The following is a 13,926-nucleotide window of genomic DNA, read 5'->3' on the forward strand; positions in this document are numbered from 1 at the left end:
TAAAATGATTTTATCATTTCAAAACAGTTTCGGGTTAGGGTTAGGGTTTCCAATTTAAATCTCAGGTATGCTTTTTCTCATCACCTTAGACGTAGGGGCTATAGACGTTTATCAGGTTTGTGTCTCTCTGACTCCATAGAAATAAATAAAAAAAACATATTTTAAGGGTGAATAAAAAAAGGCAACTTTATTTACTATTTGGGAGCTATCTAGAGAAGGTTCGTTTTGTGACAGAAGAGAATGTTCGTGAAATGTGTGTGAGAAAATCAACAGAAAGAATGTTCATTGGGTTATACTTATCAGTTTAGGTGGGAACAAAGTTGGTTTGAATTTACTTCGGTGTCTTCCTTTTCTGGTTTTCGTGAACAGAGCAGTGTTTAGTCATTCAAGACGTTCGGGCCATAACGTGTGGCCAGTACGTCGTTTTTGACTTTCATAACGTTTTCGGGGCTCCTCCGGCCGCGTGGAAAATCGACCGTCCTTTCTTTTCTTCCTCTTCAAAACCCCAGAAAAAAACGCGCCAAAAACCAAACTTCCTTTTACCATCGGAAGTCCCGCATCTTCCAGTCCGCAGTCAATTCTTCTTCTTATTATTATTTTTACTGTTCTGGAACTCGCGGCAGTTATTCCTCAGAATCTTGCTTTCAGGTACCTACAATACCGTATAGCAGTCAACTTTAGAAAGCGTGCGTTGATCAGACAGATAAACTCAAATCAACATAACGAAAACAACTGGTACGTTGAAAACGTTTTATTAATTAGGTAAAAAATCTGAAACAAAAACAAAACAAATAGTTAAAAGGAGAAAACATAATTAAACAAAAGGAAATAATACATGAAAATAATTATGTTTTGGACAGGCTTCCAAATTAACAGATTCTTGGATATCTTATCCTTTTCAATCCACTGTTAGGTGAAAGTCCGTAACAGTTGGAAAAGTGTCTTTTCTTCATTAAATTGTTAGGTGAAAGTCCGTAACAGTTGGAAAAGCGTCTTTTCTTTTTCTTATTATTAAATCGTTAGGTGAAAGTATGGAGTGGTTAGAAAATATCTTTTCTCCATTAAATTGTTAGGTGAAAGTATGGAGTATTAGAAATTAATATTAATTCATATGCAGACTGCTTCCAAGACATTAACCCGACGGTCAGTGACATGCTAATGACTGGCCTATAGGTATACACTGTTTCCTTAATTTAAGAGAACATTGTTGTACAACATTTATTTCCTGATTTAAGCGTATTTTATGACCGCCTCCACCCCCGTTAGTCTTTTAATATTCTTTTAAGTTCATTTGTTTGTGTTCGTTCAAGCATTACAGAAATTGGACGATTCTATTTTTGATTATGCTTTTCATAACATACAGGTTCATATACTGTAGAAGTAACCCTTGTTGATTATCGCTTTTATCCTAAATACAGCTTGACTAAAATTAGGTTTAGGTTAAAATAGCATTCTGGTTCAAATACTGTAGAAGCACCTATTTTCGATTATCAGCTTTCTTCTAAATATGATAGAAATAAATACTTTCGCCGGTAAGAAATTCAACGGTGAGGACCAGAATGCAATGCACACCCTTTCCTGCCACTCCAGTTCCTGAACTTGATTCAACTCCGGCTCAATTCCAGCGACTCCAGCTCATTCCTGCAGCTTCCAGATTCTTATTAAATGTTTTTAACGTCAGTCAGAGTGATCTTTTTCTTTTTTTTTTACATAGGCGTCACCACTTATCAAGGCTGATAGGCCACTCAAGGATAAGGGTTAAAGCGTGTAGAGTAGTCAAAAGGACAATATAGTAATCGATAGTAATGGAAGTTTGGTAAATTTTTTAACTTAACTGGAACGGCTCATCAGAAACTTGTTCACGTTGGACTTGAAGACAACCATATTATAGACAGCTGGAAAGCAGGAAAATAGAAGACAATTCCACAGGCGTGCAGTTCTAAAAAAGAAGCTTTGATCATGGAATCTACGTTTAGGTTTAGGCACAGATAAAGAGTGGGGAAAATTATTGATAATGTTTTCAGCTAGTCGAGTGTTTCTTGTGAAAGTTTGGCGAGGGGGGACCATGGATTGAAGCTCAGTTGAACACTTTCCATGAAAATAATGATAAAGCAGAGACAAACTCGCAACATCTCTTCTGTGAGATAGAGGTTGCAGGAAAGAGAAAAGGACATCTCCTACGCGGCTACGCTTTGTTATTATTATCTCCAGGTATGTTTCTAGACCCTTCCAACATACCCGTCTTCTTAGTAATTTCGATGACTCCCCCAAGAGGGTTACCCGCCGAAATGGTAACCTACCCAATAAAAATTGGGTTTGTATTACTATACAGTTAGAAAGACATTCTTAACATGGGGAGGGAAGGGTGTTTTGTTTACTATTGTGTACTTTCACCTAACAATTTAATAAATAAAATATGGTATTTATGCAGAATATGGACCGTGCTGAAAGAATAACGTCATTATTTAGAAAGTCATTCTTAACATGGGGAGGGAAGGGTGTTTTGTTAGCTATTCTGTACTTTCATCTAACAATTTAATAAACAAAAGACGGTACATATCCAGAGAAGGTACCGTGTTGTGCACTGCTGCAATAATGACATTATTTAGAAAGCCATTCGGGTTTGTATTACTGTACACATAGATTCGAAAAAATTGTCAAAAAACAAATATATAACAAATAAATGCTATCAAAGGCAAGATAAGTTACTTTTTCTACCTTACTGGATATTTTTTAGTGTTTTTATTTAATGTGACATGTTTATTCAGCTCGAAAAACATACAGTGTTTACCGATGTATTGGAAACATCTCAAGTAAAAAGTTAATTTATTTTACCAACTTCTGTGAGATAGTGAAAAGGACATCTCCTACGAGGCTACGAAGTCTATTTTGAACTCTATCAAGGCAGGACAAGTCTTTTGTAGCAGCTCCTGCCCATATGTGGCAACAGTACTCCATCCTTGGACGTATCTGGCTCTTATATAGATAGAGAATTGCATCAGCAGTGAGATATCTACTGGATCGATAGAAGGATCCAACCATTTTTCCAGCGGCCTTGGCAACAGATTGGATGTACGGCAACAGATTTGATGTACGACAATCTGCACGTAGAAGCTAAGTTGACAGACTTTTAATTCAAGTTTCTGGAAGGGGCTGACATTATTATTTACTGCAGACACTAGTGTTTCATCCTTTCGGGAATCATCAGTGACGATTAACACAAGCCATAGATTTGAACCCAGCGACAGAAATCATCTCTGGTTTTATTAGCAAGGGCCATATCCATTCGGATAAATATATATATATATATATAATAATATATATGAGCAAACTATTACTCTTTTTCCGTTTCTGAAATAGAACAGCGTCACACTTTGCACATGAAACATTTTAAAATATTTGTACTGGTGCTTTTTGCTTTCTTAATCTCATTCATCCAGAGGAAGTCTCGAAATAAGGATGAAACATTGATGAATACATAACTTCGTTTGTTCAGTTTTATTTCTATCTCATATATATATATATATATATACATATATATATATATATATATATATATACATATATATATATGTTATTTACTATGATAATTATTAAATACCTACATACACTAGTGTTTCATCCTTTTGGAAATCATCAGTGTAGGGTGGGTGTCACGATTAATGCCAGTCAAAGATTCGAACACCGGCAACAGAAGTCATGTCTGGCTTCATAAGCAAGTACCCGAACTATTCAGCTACCGTCAACCGCGAGGGATACAGTTGAAATTAAATATTTATTCTTATTAAATGCGTTTAATGTCAGTCAGGGTGATCTAATCATAAGAGCTAAGTTGACAGACTTTCTTACAACTGACACTAGTGTTTCATCCTTTTGGGAATCATCAGTGCAGGGTTTCATGATTAATGCCAGTCGAGAGATTTGAACCCCGGCAACAGAAGTCATGTCTGGCTTCATTAGCAAGGACCGAACCATTCGGCTACTGCCAACCACGAGATACAGTTGAAATTAAACATTTATTCTTATTAAATTCTATTCTAAGTAGACATTCAAGTTGTGTGTGTAGCAATGTGAGTTTTTAACAAAAAATTTGAGGAAAAAGATGAGCCACAAACTTCACAAGAATATGGTTTCTCTCCAGTGTGTACACGGATATGTATTTTCAACTGCGACTTAGTTGTAAAGGAAGAGCCACACACCTGACAAATATCTGGCTTTTCGCCAGTATGCCTGCGTGTGTGCGTCTTCAAATCAAATTTTGTTGCAAACGAGGACCCACACATTTGACAAGAATACGGTTTTTCGCCTGTGTGTATGCGAATGTGTCTCTTTAAATGCGATGTGGTTATGAACGACAAGCCACAGACTTGACAGGAATGGGGTTTATCGCCATTGTGCCGACGCGTGTGAGTTTTTAGGTCGAATTTTGTTGTGAACGAAGAGCCACATACTTCACAAGAATAGGGTTTCTCTCCTGTGTGTATAAGTTCGTGCCTCTTTAGGTGTGATTTGGTTACAAAAGAAGAGCCGCATGCTTCGCAAGAATATGGTTTCTCTCCACTGTGTACACGCAGGTGTATTGTGAGCTGAGACTTCCCTGAAAATGCTGAGCCACAAACTCGACAAGAGTATGGTTTCTCTCCGGTGTGTGTCCGCATGTGTCTTCTTACATCAGACTTTGTCGTAAACAAAGAGCCACACACTTCACAAGAATGGCGTCTCCCGCCACTGTGCTTATTTTCATCTTTAGATTTTTTAATAGAATTCATTATTTTTTTTTTCTTCGCAGAATAGTTTCACATTCCTCTATTGCTGCTATGACCTGTGAATGTAAAAAAGATATTTTATTATTAACATGAAACAAAAATTTTGATCTAATTTTGGGATGATATTAATATTATAATTCTTTTGATCTCATTATACATATATCTATATATATAAAAATGTAAATTTGGTTCGTTAAAAGTGAATAAAACAATATTCTTACGTTACCAATTTATTTGAAATTTTTAGACAACCCATCTTTAGAGTCGAGGGATGTTTTTATGTCATTAAAATAAATTTACCTCGCGAATTATTAAAATATTAAATAAAATATAAATATTTTTCGAAGTCGTTTCTGCGAGACTTGCCCGGTTTTATTTCTGGTAACTTCCGTTTCAACTACTCTCGAATTACGAGTAAAAAAAAAACAAACTTACTCATGCAGAGAGTGATCCCTGCTGAAATCGTGCTGAAATAATAACGTTATTATTTAAAAAGCCATTCTTAACATGGGGAACGCAGGGTGTTTTGTACCTGTTCTGTACTTTAACCTTACAATTGAATAAAAACATATCAGAAAACTTTAATTAAATGTGGAAATACGATTTTAAAAAAATAGCACGGATCACTCTCTGCATTAGCACACACACAAATAAAAACTAATCCCATATTTTAAAAATTTAAATTCATTTATGTACTTACCAATTTTTTAATTTTAAATTCCTTTATTTATGTTAAGGCTTTTTACTCATGAAACATTACATTTTAATTGTTTAGTTTCTTTTCACAGCATTGTTTACATAAAAAAGTTTGTTTTAACTTTTTCTAAACTGTTTCATTTTTACGACATGCCTCAATGTATTATAAACACCCTAACCTCCCCATGTTAAAAAAAACGCCCTTCCATAAACCTCGAAAGCCATTCTTAATATGGGGAGGTTGGAGGTGTTCATTCCGAAAGCCGTTTTAACATGGGGAAGTTAGGGTGTTTATAATATGCTGGAGCGAGTCGTAAAATTAACGAAGTTGCTATCTATTATTTATTGCAAAAATTGCTTGAAATTTATTTGACAAAAAAATTACATTTTGGTACTCCTTGGGCGTTGAGTTCCATGGCGACCAGCAGAAAAAAATAATAGTTGCTCCCTTAGTCCCCCACCCCACCCCGCACATATTTTATTTACTGACGTTGCCGTTACTAAACGATTATTTGTCACATTTACAAACATTTATTTATTTATTTATTTTGAAAAAAGTTTTACTGTTTATGAATATTAAAAGAAAAATGGGTACTCATGCAGAGAATGATCCATGCTGGAATAATAACGTTATTATTTAAAAAGACATTCTTAACATGGGGAGGGGAGGGTGTTTTGTACCTATTCTGTACTTTAACCTTGCAATTGAATAAAAAAAAACATGATAAAACTTTAATTAAACGTGGAAGTATGATTTAAAAAATAGCGCGGATCACTCTCTGCATTAGCACCGAAAAATGTTACTAAACATTAATTAATAATTTCTCACTTTTACAAACATTTGATTTTAAATTTCTTTTTAAATGACGACTTTTATCGACTTTTTTTTTTTAAATATCCCCCCCCAATGGTGTTTATTCCGAAATCCGTTGTTAAAATGGAGAGGTTGAGGGTGTTTATTCTGAAAGCCGTTCTTAACATTTGTGGAGGTGGGCCTAATGTAAAAAAATAAATAAATAAATTAATTAAAAAAATAACTAAATCATTTACTGATAACTTCTCACTTTTACAAATATTTTTTAATTTACATGCGCGGATGAACAAATTGTTGAATAGTGCGCAAACAAAACGTTCTTGTAATAAACTTCGGGATAATTTTTTGGGTAAATATTTACATTTAGGTCCACCTCCACAATTTTCTTTTTTAAATGACGACTTTCATTGATAAATAAATTTACTTCTCCGCAACTTTTATTGATAAATAAATCTACTTCTCTGCCATGGGCACTGAACCCCTCCTTTTTTTTTTTAATAGTATTTTCGGGTGGGTATGCTGACAACAAATATCAGTTAAATTTTACAAATAGCCCCCCCCTCCAAAAGTGGTGTTTATTCCGGAAGCTGTTCTTAAGATGAGGAGGTTGGGGGTGATTATAAGGTGGACCTAATCTAAAAAAAAACAAACAAAAAAAAACAAGTTTTTTATGCGCACATAAGCAACTATTTTTTTAAACTTTTTTTTTACATTTTTATTTAAAAATTAGTAAATTTCAATGAATAGAATAATAAATCATTTATCATTAATATGTGTTTTTGGTTTTGTGTTGAATAAAACTTTTTTTTTTACATTATTAATGAACCAATTTAAATCTTCCGGCATGCGTTTAAGGGTTACGAAATTGTCAATAAATCGTTTAGTTACTAAGCCAACGTCAGTAAATAAAAAAATGCTATGTGCGCATGCATTAGCCTTGACTAGGGGGGGCTAAGGGAGCGACCATTAAATAATTATGCTGGTCGCCATGGAACTCAATGCCCAAGGAGTACCTAAAGTGGCACTTATGTTATCGTGCTATTTTTTAAAATAGTATTTTCATGTTAACTTCAAATTTTACAATATGTTTTTCTTTTATTAATTTGTTAAGTGAAAGTACAGATAACACGGTCGGTTTCTAATGTGAGGAAAATCTAGTCCCTCCCCCCAAAAAGGGGTACTCTGGATAATAACAAAACATTAAAATTGCCTCAGTCTCGAAAGATTTCTTCTCTACTGAACGAGGAAACAAACGGTGAAGTGTAGTTCACCTTCTGTTTCTCTCCCCTCTCTCTTAATATATCTCTCTATCCATCTCTCCCTTTCCCTCTCTCAATCTATCTTTCTCTCTATATCACCCTCTCCATCTCTCTTTGAGCCCGTTTCTCTCTCTAACTCCCTCTATCTCTCTCCTTTCCTCTGTTTCATCCCTCTCTGTTTCTAACTCCCCCCTCTCTCTGTTTATCTATCAATCCCTTTATCTCTCTATCTCCTTCTCGTTCTCTATTTTCCTCTCACTTTCTCTTTCCTATCTATATATCTTCCTCTCTATCTGTCCATCTCTAATCCCTCATCCTATTTTAGTCTCCTCAATTAATTAGTGAATAAGGCATTGTCAAAACATGGATAAATCCTATTTTAGTCACCTAATTTACTGACTGTGAGAATAGAAGTTATTTGGAAATTACTGCTACCTTGAACAGCACCAGAAGTAACTGGTAAAACCTTTCTAATTAAATTGATTTTGGCAGCCATTTGGTAACAAAATGACATAGCCTTAGCCTTTGCTGCATGAGGAATATCTGCAACCTTGCTGCCAAGTAGAAGAATTATTTATTCTACTTTAAAACATTCAATTTTTCAAAACTCTCATGTTCGACATCTCCAAAACATCCAATATGGGGAAAAATATTGTAGAAATGCAAACTTATTGTTTAGGATGAATGCACAATGGTACGCAAAAAATCACGAGGCTCTTGGTCGATCCTTGCAAGATTTGCGTGGCAATGTCAGACCATTTGGGAATGCAGTAATATTGCTTGCAGGAGATTTCAGACAAATGTTACCTGTTATTCTTCAATCAACACCAGCAGATGAAATAAATGCTTGCCTCAAATACTCTACTTTTTTGTTCCATGTGAAGACATTAAACTTAACTCAAAATATGTATGTCCAGTTGCAGACTGCTCGATCCGCACAAAAACTTTTGCATCACTTGTGGGAAATTGGGTACGAAAAAGTGCCAGCTGATCAGAGTTAAGGGCAAAATTCTTTGACTTTTAACTTCTGTAATTTCTGTAATTTTATTTCATCAAAAGAATAGTTAGTTTAAAAGGTTTTTGCAGATATTCAAATTATAAGAATTCCATTTGACTGAGCTATTCTTGCATGAACTTAATGCTATTATTAAATGTAAAATTCCAAGTGAGGTAGTCAAATACAAATCCATCGACACTGTTGTGAAAGCAGATAAAGTGGTTAATTATCAAACAGCTGTATTATTTTCAAATGAATTTGTTGTATCATTTTTTATTTTCAAATAAATTTGTTGTTTCATTTTCCATTTTCAAATGAATATGTTGGTTCATTTTTTATTTTTAAATGAATTTTTGTTTCATTTTTTATTGTCAAATGAATATGTTGTTTTATTGTCTTATTTTCAAATGAATATATGGTTTGATTTTTTTATTTTTAAACTAACGGGGGTACTCGGCGTTGCCCGAGTGTTTGTTTCCGGGACGAGTGGGGGAGTTTTAAAAATGTTATGGTAGGTAAGTAGGAAGGATCAAACCCGGAGTCATGAGTAAAAGTAGGAAAATAAAGTGTGAAAAAAAAAACAAAAACAAAAAAACATCTGCAACATTAACAGTTCGGCCACCAAGAAAAGTCCATTCCAGTTATTTAGGAAAAAAAACAAAAAAAAAAAACGACTACGGTAGGTCGGCGCGAACGTGAAAATATAATGTGAATTGTCCAGCACGCTAACCACTACGCCACAGAGCACTGCAGCTTAGTTGAGTGATTTTAAATAACTTCACATGAAAGAACTACCAAGCCGAACCGGTGTTCTCTTCTCAACTGTTCCTTGCGAACGATTCCCAAACGGTGTTAAGTGGTGGCAGGGGGAGGAGGAATTTATTAGAGAGAAAATATTTACCACTTCCATTGATCTTAACCGATTTTGGCCGTGACTTCTCAGCAGAAAAAGTATAGAAATCTAAGATTATCGAGGAATTTGAGAAATAATAAGCCTATAACACACCTCAGATATTGTTCTGCCATTTGTGCATATTATATTTGAATTAAATATCTTTATGTTTAATCCTATTAACGTCAAAATCAGACGGGAAAAAATGAGTTCATTTTATTTATATAGAGATGAATGTTGTTTCATGTTTTATTTTCAAACGAATATGTTGTTTCGTTTCATTTTTTTGTTTGCAAATATGTTGTTTCATTTTTATGTTCAAATGTATATGTTGTTTCATTTTTTATTTTCAAATGAATACGTTGTTTCATTTTTTTTTTATTGAATTAGTTGTTTCATGTTTTATTTTCAAATGAATATGTTGTTTTAGTTTTTATTTTCAAATGAATATGTTGTTTCATTTTTTATTTTCAAATGAATATGTTGTTTCATGTTTTATTTACAAATGAATATGTTGTTTTAGTTTTTATTTTCAAATGAATTTGTTGTTTCATTTTTTATTTTCAAATGAATATGTTGTTTCATGTTTTATTTACAAATGAATATGTTGTTTTAGTTTTTATTTTCAAATGAATATGTTGTTTTAGTTTTTATTTTCAAATGAATATGTTGTTTCATGTTTTATTTTCAAATGAATATGTTGTTTCATGTTTTATTTTCAAATGAATTTGTTGTTTCATGTTTTATTTTCAAATGAATACGTTGTTTCATGTTTTATTTTCAAATGAATATGTTGTTTCATGTTTTATTTACAAATGAATATGTTGTTTCATTTTTTATTTTCAAATGAATTTGTTGTTTCATGTTTTATTTTCAAATGAATACGTTGTTTCATGTTTTATTTTCAAATGAATATGTTGTTTCATGTTTTATTTTCAAATGAATATGTTGTTTCATGTTTTATTTTCAAATGAATATGTTGTTTCATGTTTTATTTACAAATGAATATGTTGTTTCATGTTTTATTTTCAAATGAATATGTTGTTTCATTTTTTATTTTCAAATGAATATGTTGTTTCATGTTTTATTTACAAATGAATATGTTGTTTCATGTTTTATTTACAAATGAATATGTTGTTTCATGTTTTATTTTCAAATGAATATGTTGTTTCATGTTTTATTTTCAAATGAATATGTTGTTTCATGTTTTATTTACAAATGAATTTGTTGTTTCATGTTTTATTTACAAATGAATATGTTGTTTTAGTTTTTATTTTCAAATGAATATGTTGTTTCATGTTTTATTTACAAATGAATATGTTGTTTTAGTTTTTATTTTCAAATGAATATGTTGTTTCATGTTTTATTTACAAATGAATATGTTGTTTCATGTTTTATTTTCAAATGAATATGTTGTTTCATTTTTTATTTTCGAATGAATTTGTTGTTTCATTTTTTATTTTCAAATGAATATGTTGTTTCATGTTTTATTTTCAAATGAATACGTTGTTTCATTTTTTTTTTATTGAATTAGTTATTTCATGTTTTATTTACAAATGAATATGTTGTTTCATGTTTTATTTTCAAATGAATATGTTGTTTCATGTTTTATTTACAAATGAATATGTTGTTTTAGTTTTTATTTTCAAATGAATATGTTGTTTCATGTTTTATTTACAAATGAATATGTTGTTTTAGTTTTTATTTTCAAATGAATATGTTGTTTCATGTTTTATTTACAAATGAATATGTTGTTTTATTTTTTATTTTCAAATGAATTTGTTGTTTCATGTTTTATTTTCAAATGAATTTGTTGTTTCATTTTTTATTTTCAAATGAATATGTTGTTTCATTTTTTATTTTCAAATGAATATGTTGTTTCATGTTTTATTTTCAAATGAATATGTTGTTTCATTTTTTATTTTCAAATGAATATGTTGTTTCATTTTTTATTTTCAAATGAATTGTTTGTTTCATTTTTATTTTCAAATGAATATGTTGTTTCATTTTTTATTTTCAAATGAATATGTTGTTTCATGTTTTATTTTCAAATGAATTTGTTGTTTCATGTTTTATTTTCAAATGAATTTGTTGTTTCATGTTTTATTTTCAAATGAATATGTTGTTTCATTTTTTTATTTTCAAATGAATATGTTGTTTCATTTTTTATTTTAAAATGAATTTGTTGTTTCATGTTTTATTTTCAAATGAATTTGTTGTTTCATGTTTTATTTTCAAATGAATTTGTTGTTTCATTTTTTATTTTCAAATGAATTTGTTGTTTCATGTTTTATTTTCAAATGAATTTGTTGTTTCATTTTTTATTTTCAAATGAATTTGTTGTTTCATGTTTTATTTTCAAATGAATATGTTGTTTCATGTTTTATTTTCAAATGAATTTGTTGTTTCATTTTTTATTTTCAAATGAATTTGTTGTTTCATTTTTTATTTTCAAATGAATATGTTGTTTCATTTTTTATTTTCAAATGAATTTGTTGTTTCATTTTTTATTTTCAAATGAATATGTTGTTTCATTTTTTATTTTCAAATGAATTTGTTGTTTCCTGTTTTATTTTCAAATGAATATGTTGTTTCATGTTTTATTTTCAAATGAATTTGTTGTTTCCTGTTTTATTTTCAAATGAATATGTTGTTTCATGTTTTATTTTCAAATGAATACGTTGTTTCATTTTTTATTTTCAAATGAATATGTTGTTTCATTTTTTATTTTAAAATGAATATGTTGTTTCATTTATTTTTTATTGAATTAGTTGTTTCATGTTTTATTTTCAAATGAATATGTTGGTTCATTTTTTATTTTTAAATGAATTTTTGTTTCATTTTTTATTGTCAAATGAATATGTTGTTTTATTGTCTTATTTTCAAATGAATATGTGGTTTGATTTTTTGATTTTTAAACTAGCGGGGGTACCCGGCGTTGCCGAGTGTTTGTTTCCGGGACGGGTGGGGGAGTTTTAAAAATGTTATGGTAGGTAAGTAGGAAGGATCAAACCCAGAGTCATGAGTAAAAGTAGGAAAATAAAGTGTGAAAAAAAAAACAAAAAACATCTGCAACGTTAACCAAGAAAAGTCCATTCCAGTTATTTAGGAAAAAAAACAAAAAAGAAAACGACTACGGTAGGTCGGCGCGAACGTGAAAATATAATGTGAATTGTCCAGCACGCTAACCACTACGCCACAGAGCACTGCAGCTTAGTTTAGTGATTTTAAATAACTTCACATGAAAGAACTACGAAGCCGAACTGGTGTTCTCTTCTCAACTGTTCCTTGTGAACGATTCCCAAATGGTGTTAAGTAGTGGCAGGGGGAGGAGGAATTTATTAGAGAGAAAATATTTACCACTTCCATTGATCTTAACCGATTTTGGCTGTGACTTCTCAGCAGAAAAAGTATAGAAATCTAAGATTATCGAGGAATTTGAGAAATAATAAGCCTATAACACACCTCAGATATTGTTCTGCCATTTGTGCATATTATATTTGAATTAAATATCTTGATGTTTAATCCTATTAACGTCAAAATCAGACGGGAAAAAATGAGTTCATTTTATTTATATAGAGATGAATGTTGTTTCATGTTTTATTTTCAAATGAATATGTTGTTTCGTTTCATTTTTTTGTTTGCAAATATGTTGTTTCATTTTTATGTTCAAATGTATATGTTGTTTCAGTTTTTATTTTCAAATGAATACGTTGTTTCATGTTTTATTTTCAAATGAATATGTTGTTTCATGTTTTATTTTCAAATGAATATGTTGTTTCATGTTTTATTTTCAAATGAATATGTTGTTTCGTTTCATTTTTTTTGTTTGCAAATATGTTGTTTCATGTTTTATTTTCAAACGAATATGTTGTTTCACTTTTTTATGTTCAAATGTATATGTTGTTTCATTTTTTATTTTCAAATGAATTTGTTTTTTAATTTATTTATTTTCAAATAAATATTTTGTTTCATTTTTGATTTTCAAATGAATTTGTTGTTTAATTTATTATTTTCAAATGAATATGTTGTTTCATTTATTTTTTTAAAATTAATATGTTTTTCACTTTTATTTTCAAATGAATACGTTGTTTCATTTTTTATTTTCAAATGAATATGTTGTTTCATTTTTTATTTTCAAATGAATATGTTGTTTCATTTTTTATTTTCAAATGAATATGTTGTTTCATTTTTTATTTTCAAATGAATTTGTTGTTTCATTTTTTATTTTAAAATGTATATGTTGTTTCATTTTTTATTTTCAAATGAATATGTTGTTTCATTTTTTATTTTCAAATGAATATGTTGTTTCATTTTTTATTTTATAATTAATATGTTGTTTCATTTATTTTTTATTGAATTAGTTGTTTCATGTTTTATTTACAAATGAATTTGTTGTTTCATGTTTTATTTTCAAATGAATATGTTGTTTCATTTATTATTTTCAAATGAATATGTTGTTTCATTTTTTATTTTCAAATGAATATGTTGTTTCATTTATT

General features: G+C 30.4%; 1 long non-coding RNA gene across 1 annotated transcript in view; it reads right to left on the reverse strand.

The window, feature by feature from the left end:
- Positions 1 to 159: 159 nt before the first annotated feature.
- The window catches only part of LOC145271433 (uncharacterized), a 42,492-nt gene continuing 28,725 nt past the window's right edge, over positions 160 to 13,926 (reverse strand). The window contains exon 2 of the long non-coding RNA XR_013865871.1: positions 160 to 4,822. This is a non-coding gene — a long non-coding RNA (uncharacterized LOC145271433). The remainder of the gene's footprint in view (positions 4,823 to 13,926) is intronic.

This window comes from Euprymna scolopes, chromosome 46 (genome assembly GCF_053919585.1).
Source record: "Euprymna scolopes isolate OS-2025 chromosome 46, ASM5391958v1, whole genome shotgun sequence".
In the NCBI taxonomy this organism is placed as follows: Eukaryota; Metazoa; Mollusca; class Cephalopoda; order Sepiida; family Sepiolidae; genus Euprymna; species Euprymna scolopes.